Source organism: Pteropus alecto, unplaced genomic scaffold (genome assembly GCF_000325575.1).
Source record: "Pteropus alecto unplaced genomic scaffold, ASM32557v1 scaffold21, whole genome shotgun sequence".
Lineage (NCBI taxonomy): Eukaryota > Metazoa > Chordata > Mammalia > Chiroptera > Pteropodidae > Pteropus > Pteropus alecto.
Window position 1 is genome coordinate 14,111,445 of NW_006436282.1, and position 9,776 is coordinate 14,121,220.

Sequence of the window (9,776 nt, forward strand, 5' to 3'; positions counted from 1 at the left end):
TCAAGGAATATTTCAGTTCACTGTCCTTGACTCTTCCTTAATGAAACGTGTGTCATTAAATCTTGCTTCACTCTATTCATGGATGCTTGAAAATGCAGCAGAATAGATTATTAATAGCATATGATTTAATTTTAAATACCTGAAGTAGATAGTTTGTATTTATGTTTCTCAAGGGAGAGTATCATGATATATGATATCCAGTCATTTTTCACCTCAGCATTCACTCTTTTAATTCAATAAACATTTATTAATAATGGACTAGGTGGAAGATAGTCTGCTGAGATGACTGACACATGGTTTCTTCACTTACAATCTGGAGAAAAAGGATAGACACAACTAAAACTGACTATAACAGAAGGTAGAATAGAGTGCTGAGCACTTTTTTACATATTTTTTCAATTTTAACCTCACAGAAATCATTTAAGGTTAAGAAGACAAACCCCAAATCCAGTAATCCACCTTAACTCCTCTCTTTTACTCCATGAGGACAAGGACCAACCTGTCTTTGTCTCTTATTTTCCTCAATTTCTCTGGAACATAATAATGACTCGTTGTATATACATTGAATAATGAACTGAATGAAAGAATGAATGAATGTATATATTATTTAATAAAGGATAAAAGGGCAAGTCTTATCTGGGAATAGAGGTGGTAAGAATTAGAGGAATCTCATATGGTTCCCTGATTTCTGATTTTGGTAATTAGATGAGTATTAAGGGCGGAATTTGGTGAAGGGAGATGATGTGCAGCTTAGAAAATGTGGAATGGGAGGGTAAATAATGCTGTTGAGATATTCAGGATGAGAAAAATGGTTAAAAAAAAATGTAGGTATGGCTCTCAGAAAATTACATGTTACAGATGTAGAATTGGGAGCCCTTACTTTAGGTCATAATAAGAGTGAATAAGAGTATTAAGCGAGCAATATTTCTTGGGACCATTTCTTTAGATGGGTCCATTAAAGAAGTAGAGGTAGGAGAAACAGAAAAAAGAAAACCAATGCAGGGGCCGAGAGTGAAAAATAACATCCAGGATGATGCCTGCTCTGTGTCAGCAGCTACGAGGCCCTAGACACATTAATTCAGTCCTTATCAGTGTCTGAAGAGTACGTGTAGTGATTCATGTTTCCAGAGGAGAAAATGGACTCTGAGAGGTAAGGGATTACCTAAGGACAGGTAGCTCTGAGCAGGGAGCATGAAGCGTAGATCTCTCCAAAGTCCTTCCACAACTCTTTGAATGAATATTTCAAGAGTCAGAACTTGTTATGATCATTCAGTACATAAAAGATGACAGATTCACGCAGATCAGGAATGTTGATGACAATACTGTTTATCATTTTCAGTGGGATATTGATAAGAGGTATATGTTTCATCTGGTCCATATCAGAGTTGCTATTCTGCTAGTTTATGGCTGAGGCTGATTAATTGGTGGTCTCTTCTGATTGGTTGCTGCCATGTCATCTCAGTTAAGTATTTTGAATATTTTCTCTAGAAGCCATGAATATCATGTAATGTTCTGAGTCTGGATTAATTAATCTTGATAATGTAGAAAAGATAAATTTTGTCTAAGATCTCTATTATGAAAATTCAAATGACAGAATTGATTGGAAGATACAATCTAGACTACTAAAATTTACAGGTTTTTTATGTCAGAAAGATTAGAGGTTGAATTTACTGCTTTTCCAATTGCATGTTGGATAGACTACATTTATTCTGGAGCCAAGTATCCTATGTTTATATCTTAACATGCTATTTATAAGACAATGAAAGAGTGATTTAGTCTCAGATCCTCGGTTTTATGATGCATAAAATCAGAACAATAATACTATACTTGTAGACTTGTTATGAAAATTAAATAAAATATTTTAATAGGCTCATAACAGTGTCTGGAATATTACAGACACTCAATGAATCACACTTTTATTATAATATTATTAATAGTTGAAATTAGTTATTTGAATGAGAGAAATTTTGGCATGGGCACATAAACAAATTCCTCTTACAGGAAAAGAAATGTCAAATAATTGAAGGTGATACATTCTCATTTTAGTAAACTAAGAGAAATAGGAAATGAGAATAAAGTTGGCTTGAGAAGCATTAATCTTTGGAGCCCCTCTGAAGAAGATTGCTACATCTTTATCAGAGAACTATCTTAGTTTCACATACTCTTAGAGTAATTCTCAATAAAAGTCATTATATAATTTGAATTTTAGCTACTATTTCTCAATTAAAGAACTACATTTACCAGGCCATTCTAGGTTTTCTAAAGTCTGGACCCAATCTGTATTTCCAAATTTTGTCTACTATTGCATTTCAGCCATTCTCTGCTCTAAATCAACTGAACTGTTGGTTTTTTTCCATCTACAGAGCAACTTTCCCACTTTTATTCCTTTTCTTGCTCAAATTGTTGCTTTTCCCTAATGTAACTTCCTCATAATCTGTCTGTATCTATCCATACCTACAGAATCTGATCATGAGCCCTAATCTATGAAGATTACCTACAAGCAAAAGTAATCCTTCTTGCTCTAAATTAATCTAATATTTTACCTTAATTCTTCTGAGGACATTTGTCACTTTCTTCATTAGATTATGTGTAAGCATTTTTAGCATCTCTGTGAGACATTATTAGCATCTAGAGGAGAAGGATCATAGCTGATTCACTTTTGTACTCTCAAATGCCTAACAGTGCCTGGATGCAATACAGTAAATAGATAAACAAAAATGGAAAAAGATAATTTATCTAGGTTTCATCATATATACTGTATCCATTACCATTTTAAACTTTATTTCTAGGACTTTGTTGTCATGTTTCCCTCAACATGTGCAACAAAGGTGGCCTCTGTCTTTTTGAAGAGTGTATGCAATTTCTATGCCATAGAAGGGGGCATCTTGACGGCAACTATCACTTGAGTTAAACAGACATTGAGAGATTTTCAAGTCCTTTATTACTTTGGTTGTTGCCTTTACATTTTCTGAAGTGTGGTTTCCTCTTTTTAAATATAAGGAGTAAGACCTTTCTCAGTATTATAAGAAGTAACATAATCAATTTTGCAAATTTTAAGTTATTTAAAAATTTTAAGTATTTTTATTAAATACTTCTCTTCTTTCCTCATATTTCCAGTATTTTTTGATAAAAACCAGAAGTTTTGATATATTATAGGTGTACTTAAAGACCAGTTCTTATGTGTTTCAAGTGGACTAGTGATGCATTATCCCTCTAATGCAATTAAATTACACTTTTACAATATGTCAATCTGAAAATTTATGAAGAATACAAAAATAGAATACTCATACTAGCATATACTTTGTATTGAATAGCATTACAAATTTTTATTTATTTAGTAGTAACCTCAAGTCTTATTTAAAACAGAATTATATTCGTTGCTATTTTTATTTGGAGTGTATAACCTATGCACTATTATCTAAAGAGAAGAGGCAGCTTTTATAAACTGTAAGGTGACACTCAAAATGAACTATTCCATTATACATCTATTAGAATGGCCCAAATCCAGAATACTAACAATACCAAATGCTGGTGAGAATATGAAGCAGCAGGAACTTTTTATTCATTGCTGGCTGGAATGCAAAATAGTAGAGCTACATTGCAAAGCACTTTTGAAGCTGCTTACAAAAATCTATACACACTCTTGCCAGAAGATCCTGCAATTGTGCCCCTTGATATTTACTCAAAGGAGATGAAAACTTATGTCTACACAAAAGCCTGCACATGGATTTTTGTAGCAGCTTTATTCATAATTTTCAAAACTTAGAGGCAGCCAAGATGTCCTTCAGTAGGAATGGATACATAAACTGTAGTGCATGGGGACAATGGAATATTATAAATGCTAGAAAGAAATGAACAATCAAGCCATGAATGGACATTGAAGAGCATCGCCCTAAGTGAAATAAGTCAAACAAAGACAAATACTGTGTAAGCTCACTTATATGCGGAATATTTTAAAAAAAGCCAAACTCACAGCAACAGAGAGTAGAATAGTGGTTATCAAGGGCTGGAGGGTAGGGAAAATGGGGAGATGTTGATCATAGTACAAACTTTCAGTTATAAGATAAATAAGTTCTGGGGACTCTATATATAGCATGGTGACTATAGTTAATAATATGGTATTATATAATTGAAAGTTGCTAAGAGAGATCTTAAACATTCCCACCACAATAGAAATTATAGTTACGTGAGGTGATTCATGTGTTAACTAAACTTATTATGTAATCATTTTGCTATATATGTACCAAATCATTATGTTTATATGTCAATTATATCTCAAGAAAGCTTGAAAAAAATTAAATTAAGAAAAAATGGAGAACAGGATGACACTCAAGGCTAGAGAAGTAAGCAGGGGTGAGATCATGAAGGCCATTAGATCTTAGGACTCTATCCAAAAATGGTTAAAGTGGACACAAGTGACAGAATGATATTTCCATTTAGCGTTTGCTGGGATTGTGGTATAATTTTGAGAGATTATATTGGATACACGGAACTCCTTTAGAAGGATGCTATGAAAACCATGGGAAGACAGGCTGGTTTCCTGGACTAGGAGAGCATCTTTGAGAATGGAAAGGTGAAATGGATGCTCATGTTTAGGAGTCAGAATCAATGTATTTTGGCAATTTTTGATTTGTAGGGTGAAGGAAAAGAAAGAATTTAACATAATGCCTATGTCACTGCTTTGATCACTGCAAATGGAAGTACAGGATTGGCTGGTTTGGTACATGTAGAGTTTGAGTTGCTATGAATATTCAAGTAAATAGATGAATGGAGTGTTGGGTAGTCAGACCCACATTTCCAGGTGGGAACTTTGATTTGGGAGTCATATCGATGGCAATGAAGACTTAGAAACAAATGAAATATCCAATGAGAGAAGGTGGCCCTGGATAGGAAGAACCCAGAGAATCTCCACTATTTCATGAATTGGCAAAGGAAGCAATGACTACAATGAAGTAGCCAGAAATCTAAGGAAAAGAAAACAGGAAGCTATGGTATTCTAGAAAACAAGATTAAAAAGTACTTTAAGAAGGATGGAGTAGGCATCAGTTATTTATTAAGAGCTTAAATAAAATATGTTCTGCATGGCATGCATTATATGTGGGAACTAATTTAATAAAATCTACCACCATTAAGAACATAGATGATTATAATAATGGTACACTATTATCATTATTGCTTTTATTATAAATACCATTGTTATTATTAAGTCCTGACTAGAGATACCATTTTACTTTTAACTAAGTTTTATAATGTCAATTTTATGAACATATCTTTGTCCATTTGTCCTCTTGAAATAGAACGAACACTCTATAATTAAACTGAAAACGGCAATCATGCACACTTCAAAATCCACATAATAATACTCGGTTAATTATCTGATAATCTGGAGATGCCTATGGTGACACTTACATTTTAAAATATTGAATAGCTATTGTTCTAAAATTTAAATTTAACTGCTTGATGTTCTTAGAATGTATTTACTGTCTGTGTAGTGATTTATTTTAAAATGTTTCAGAATTAACAGTATGCTATTTATGTCTGATTCACTTTAATCTAAACCCAAGGATTTAGCAGCTGGATTGCCCTAACTAGGAATCAATGCTCTGGAAGTGGCTCTTAAACATGATATATATCATTATAAAAATGATTATCAGGATTATGTTAGTTAGCAGAAAGGATGCTAGGAATAATTCAAGATGTGTTCTTAGCTGTAAAACTCTAGAAATATAAAAGCTTTATAAGCTACTTATAAGGAATGGGATAAGTTTATGTAACCTTTTTTAATATACTAAAGTTGATTTTAAAACATACCTAGAAATAAACAAACATGCTGATTTTCTGTGTAAATGAAATGCACAAATATTTTTAGAAGTCATTGACAATATTTTTAGAGGGAATAATTAAAAATTAGTTTCAGATTTTAACTTTGTTAAATTAAGTAATACTATAATTTAAATGATAAATGATAAATTACATGTCCTAAAAATGTACATTTAGAAGGAAAAACTTTTTTCCAATTTAAATGCAGCACAGTTTTTATTTTAGCATGTGCACTGCACTGTTTTTAATCTTGAAGATCAATGGGGATGTCTAATAAAATTTTAATGTTAAGAAACTATGATGCTTCACCCCCTACACACACCCCATTTCCTAATTCTCATATAAGGAACCCAAAGGTGTTTTGCCTTTTATGGATAAGCAAAAGAAGTCCAGGTGGAGAAAATCGTTCCAGCTGGAAATGGGAAATAAGCAGAAGAAAACATAACTCTCAAAAACTCTACTTGATCTCTCTGACTTCTAGCAGAATTTTATGTAACCATCCTAGAGACTTCCAGAGAAACTATTACACATTCAATGTTTTTTAATTCACTGTCAAAAGTCTTTTCTACATCTAATGCAAACACTTAACTGACAAAACCATTAGAACTACTTTCTCTTTTTATACTTCCAGGCAAAGTGCTATACTTAGGAAGATAGTGTATACTTACAGATTGTTATTTAGCTGCTCCCATGCTCATTTTTCAATGGATGGTAGCCATTGCTCATAGTAGTCTAATTCTAATACCAGCTTGGAAATGCCAAATCAGGGAGGGGTAGAGGATGGGGTCCTAACCCATCATTTCTGTTGAGGAAGAAGGTTGGACAGAGGGCAAGTGGCAAAATCACAGACAACAGTCCATGTAGAAATGACAAGCCAGGTCCAGAAGTTTCCTGGCAGAGAGTAACGAGGCAACCAGCAGCCTAGCCAGAAATAGCATATGCTAGACTAGACTGGAATGTAAGTGGCAACACTGTGGACTTCTTAGAAAGATGAACTTATAATAATTCATAGATTTAATCAAATTTTGCCTTTGAAGGCTATTAACAAGAGAGAACATGTACTAATTGGAGTGCTGATGTCATTGCCCAAAACTATTTTGGAATTTTTTGGGGAAAAGTCTTCAGAGACTTTGGCATGATCATCTAGTTTTCCTTAATAGAACAGATTTTCATCCATTAATGGAATATTTATTATACTATATGATTCCCTGTAAACTATCTTAGAATCATATAACATACCTAGAACAATAGGAATTTCTCAGGTTGGGGCCCAGGGCTTTGCATCTTTGTAGGTGTTTCAGGTTCTCAATAAACTACTGCTTTAAAAGATAATTTTGTAAACATATAGAATGAGATGGGGACTAATTTGGTGGCTGTGCACAGATACAAAAGTATGGGTCATAGGTATATGTGACTGTAAAAAGGTGAATTTTCTTGTCTTGTTTGTCAGTTACATTAGTTTAAAAAATAAATGCCTTTTAAAAATAGTCGCAACTTGCAGTAAATTATTTGAAAACTTTTTAAGCCCTTGTTTGCATTATTATTATTATATAAAAATATCATATTTTTCCAGATTTTGATGTATCCCCTTATGAAGGGGATATGGCATTTTTTTTTAGCTTTATTATCTGTTTTCATTCAAAAAGAGCAAAAGTTGTTGTTTCCAAAATGACAACAGTTTAATTTGAATATACTTTATTGAACAGGCTATATTTGCTTTCCTTCAAGATTCTGATATTTCTCTGGAGGGAATCATTTTTTTTCCCAATTGAGAAGATCATCATACAGAGAATATGGGAGGGAAACTGGAAGGTAGATACTTATCTACATATATTCTTCTTTTGTTTTGTTTTTTTCCCTAGGCAAAAGTCATTAGTAAACTTAAAACACCTATGAAGGACAATGCTCCTGATGAGCCCATTGGAGGTGCTATTTAACTAGAATTTTCCATGCCTACCATGGCCTAATTAGAGCTGGGTAACTCAGCTGCATTTGGGGGCATATTAACGAGGATTTTAGGTTGCCAATTCAGTCTTTGGCATTCTAACTGTTTATGTTGCATGATTTTCAATTTTCTCTAGATATACTTCACAATACTGAATTTTTTGCAACAGTTTTTGGTTACAAAGTAGAGAGCCTCTCTTTTATCTTATGCACCAACAAAGAAAAACATAAGCCACAAATGACATGAAAAGATGTCATTGCTGTCCATGCACCTTCAGCTCTAAGTTAGAAAACCTGTTTCTAAATAATGGCAGTGGCTGGTGTCACGGAGTTGGTTTGCATCTCATCGGGGAAAAGTAAAGAACGGGGCATGAGAGCTACCTCATTTTCAGCTGTGTTACAGATTCTCTAACACCTCAGGAATGATGTTCTTGTGTCCTCAGATGGAGTAGGGAGGCTTTGGTAGTTATCACCTCATGAGTTCTAGAGGATGAGAAGTAAAAGTAATTACTGAGCAAAGATACTTTGCATTCCATCTTGTTTCTGATAATCTAAATATAAAAGCTATAAGGGGATTGAGAGGGAAGAGTGACTGCCTTCATTTAGGGTGGCAGTATCAGGTCTAGGCCCTAAACCCTGAGACTATTATATATCTAACTGATTAGCCTGTCAGAGTGTGTGTGAGGGTCAGTTACAGCTCTTATTCTTTCTGCAGGCAGAGAATGGAAATGTATTATATTGTTGGAGGTGTGTTTCTTTATATTAGTTTTGAGGCTCCCTTAATTACTCTTATCTCATTTATTTCTTAAGAATAGAAAAAGGTTAAAATTTATTTAAGGGTTAAAGGGAGACTCTAAAGCTCTATGTTCCCCCACCCCCTGAAGTTTTCTGACCCATTTCCTTGATTTTCACCATTATCCAAAGACCTCTCTATGTTTTATCAGCAACATCCAAATATACCATTATCCTGAATCAGCAGAAAAGGCCTCTTTCTCCTCATCCAGGTCCAATGGACAATAACTTCCTCCCCCTACTATGGTACCTGATTTTGCTTGATCTAGAATTATTTCTTTCCTAGGCACTTGGCACTTGGTGGGACAGGAACATTGCAAAAATGTTGAGCAAACCACCAAAAGGCTGAGCAGCTGCATCATTTGGACCTTGGACCAGAACTCTCAAACTTGGAAAAAATTACCTTCAGAAAATTATTGTCAACAGGTCTACTGAGATCATAGTGCTATCACTTCTTGTCTGCTCCAAACTTTCTTGGCTGCTCCAAACTATTACAAAACTGGAAACTAGGAGGTTATCTATTGTTTTTTTTTTTTTAAATATGCTATGAAAATAAAGATGTAAAACTGTATGTATAATATGATAATAAAAATGTTTGCAATTTATAAAGGACTTGTATCTAAAATATGCGAACTCTTAAAACTCAACAATAAGCAAATAATTTAATAAAAGATTTAAAGAAACATCTCGCCAAGGGAAAAAAATAGCAAATAAATAGATATAGAAGAATTTACAAATATGTAAAATCAGAAGATAGAATCATATTTCCTTATAATAAATCATATCTTTTTAAATATATAGGTATACACAATTATATTTGCCTGTACTTATGAGGCCAAGAAGTTCAAAGACCTGAACTCAGCATGCCGAAGACTCAGGTTAGCCAAAGAGTAGGTCAAGCCTGAGACCAAGACCTGAGAACTAGGAGAACCCATGTTGTAAGTTCTAGTCTGAAAACTGTCAGGCTCAAGAACCCAGAGGAGGCCATGCATTAAACAGTGGTCCCCAACCTTTTTGGCACCAGGGACCAGCGCTCCTATGGGAATCTAATGCCTGATGATCTGAGGTGGAGCTGAGGCGGTGATGCTAGTGCTGGGGAGCAGCTGCAAATACAGATAGAGCTTTGCTCGCTTGCTGCTTACTCCCTGCTGTGTGACCTGGTTCCTAACAGGCAACGAACCAGTACTGGTCTGCAGCCCCGGCATTGGGGGCCCCTGTAT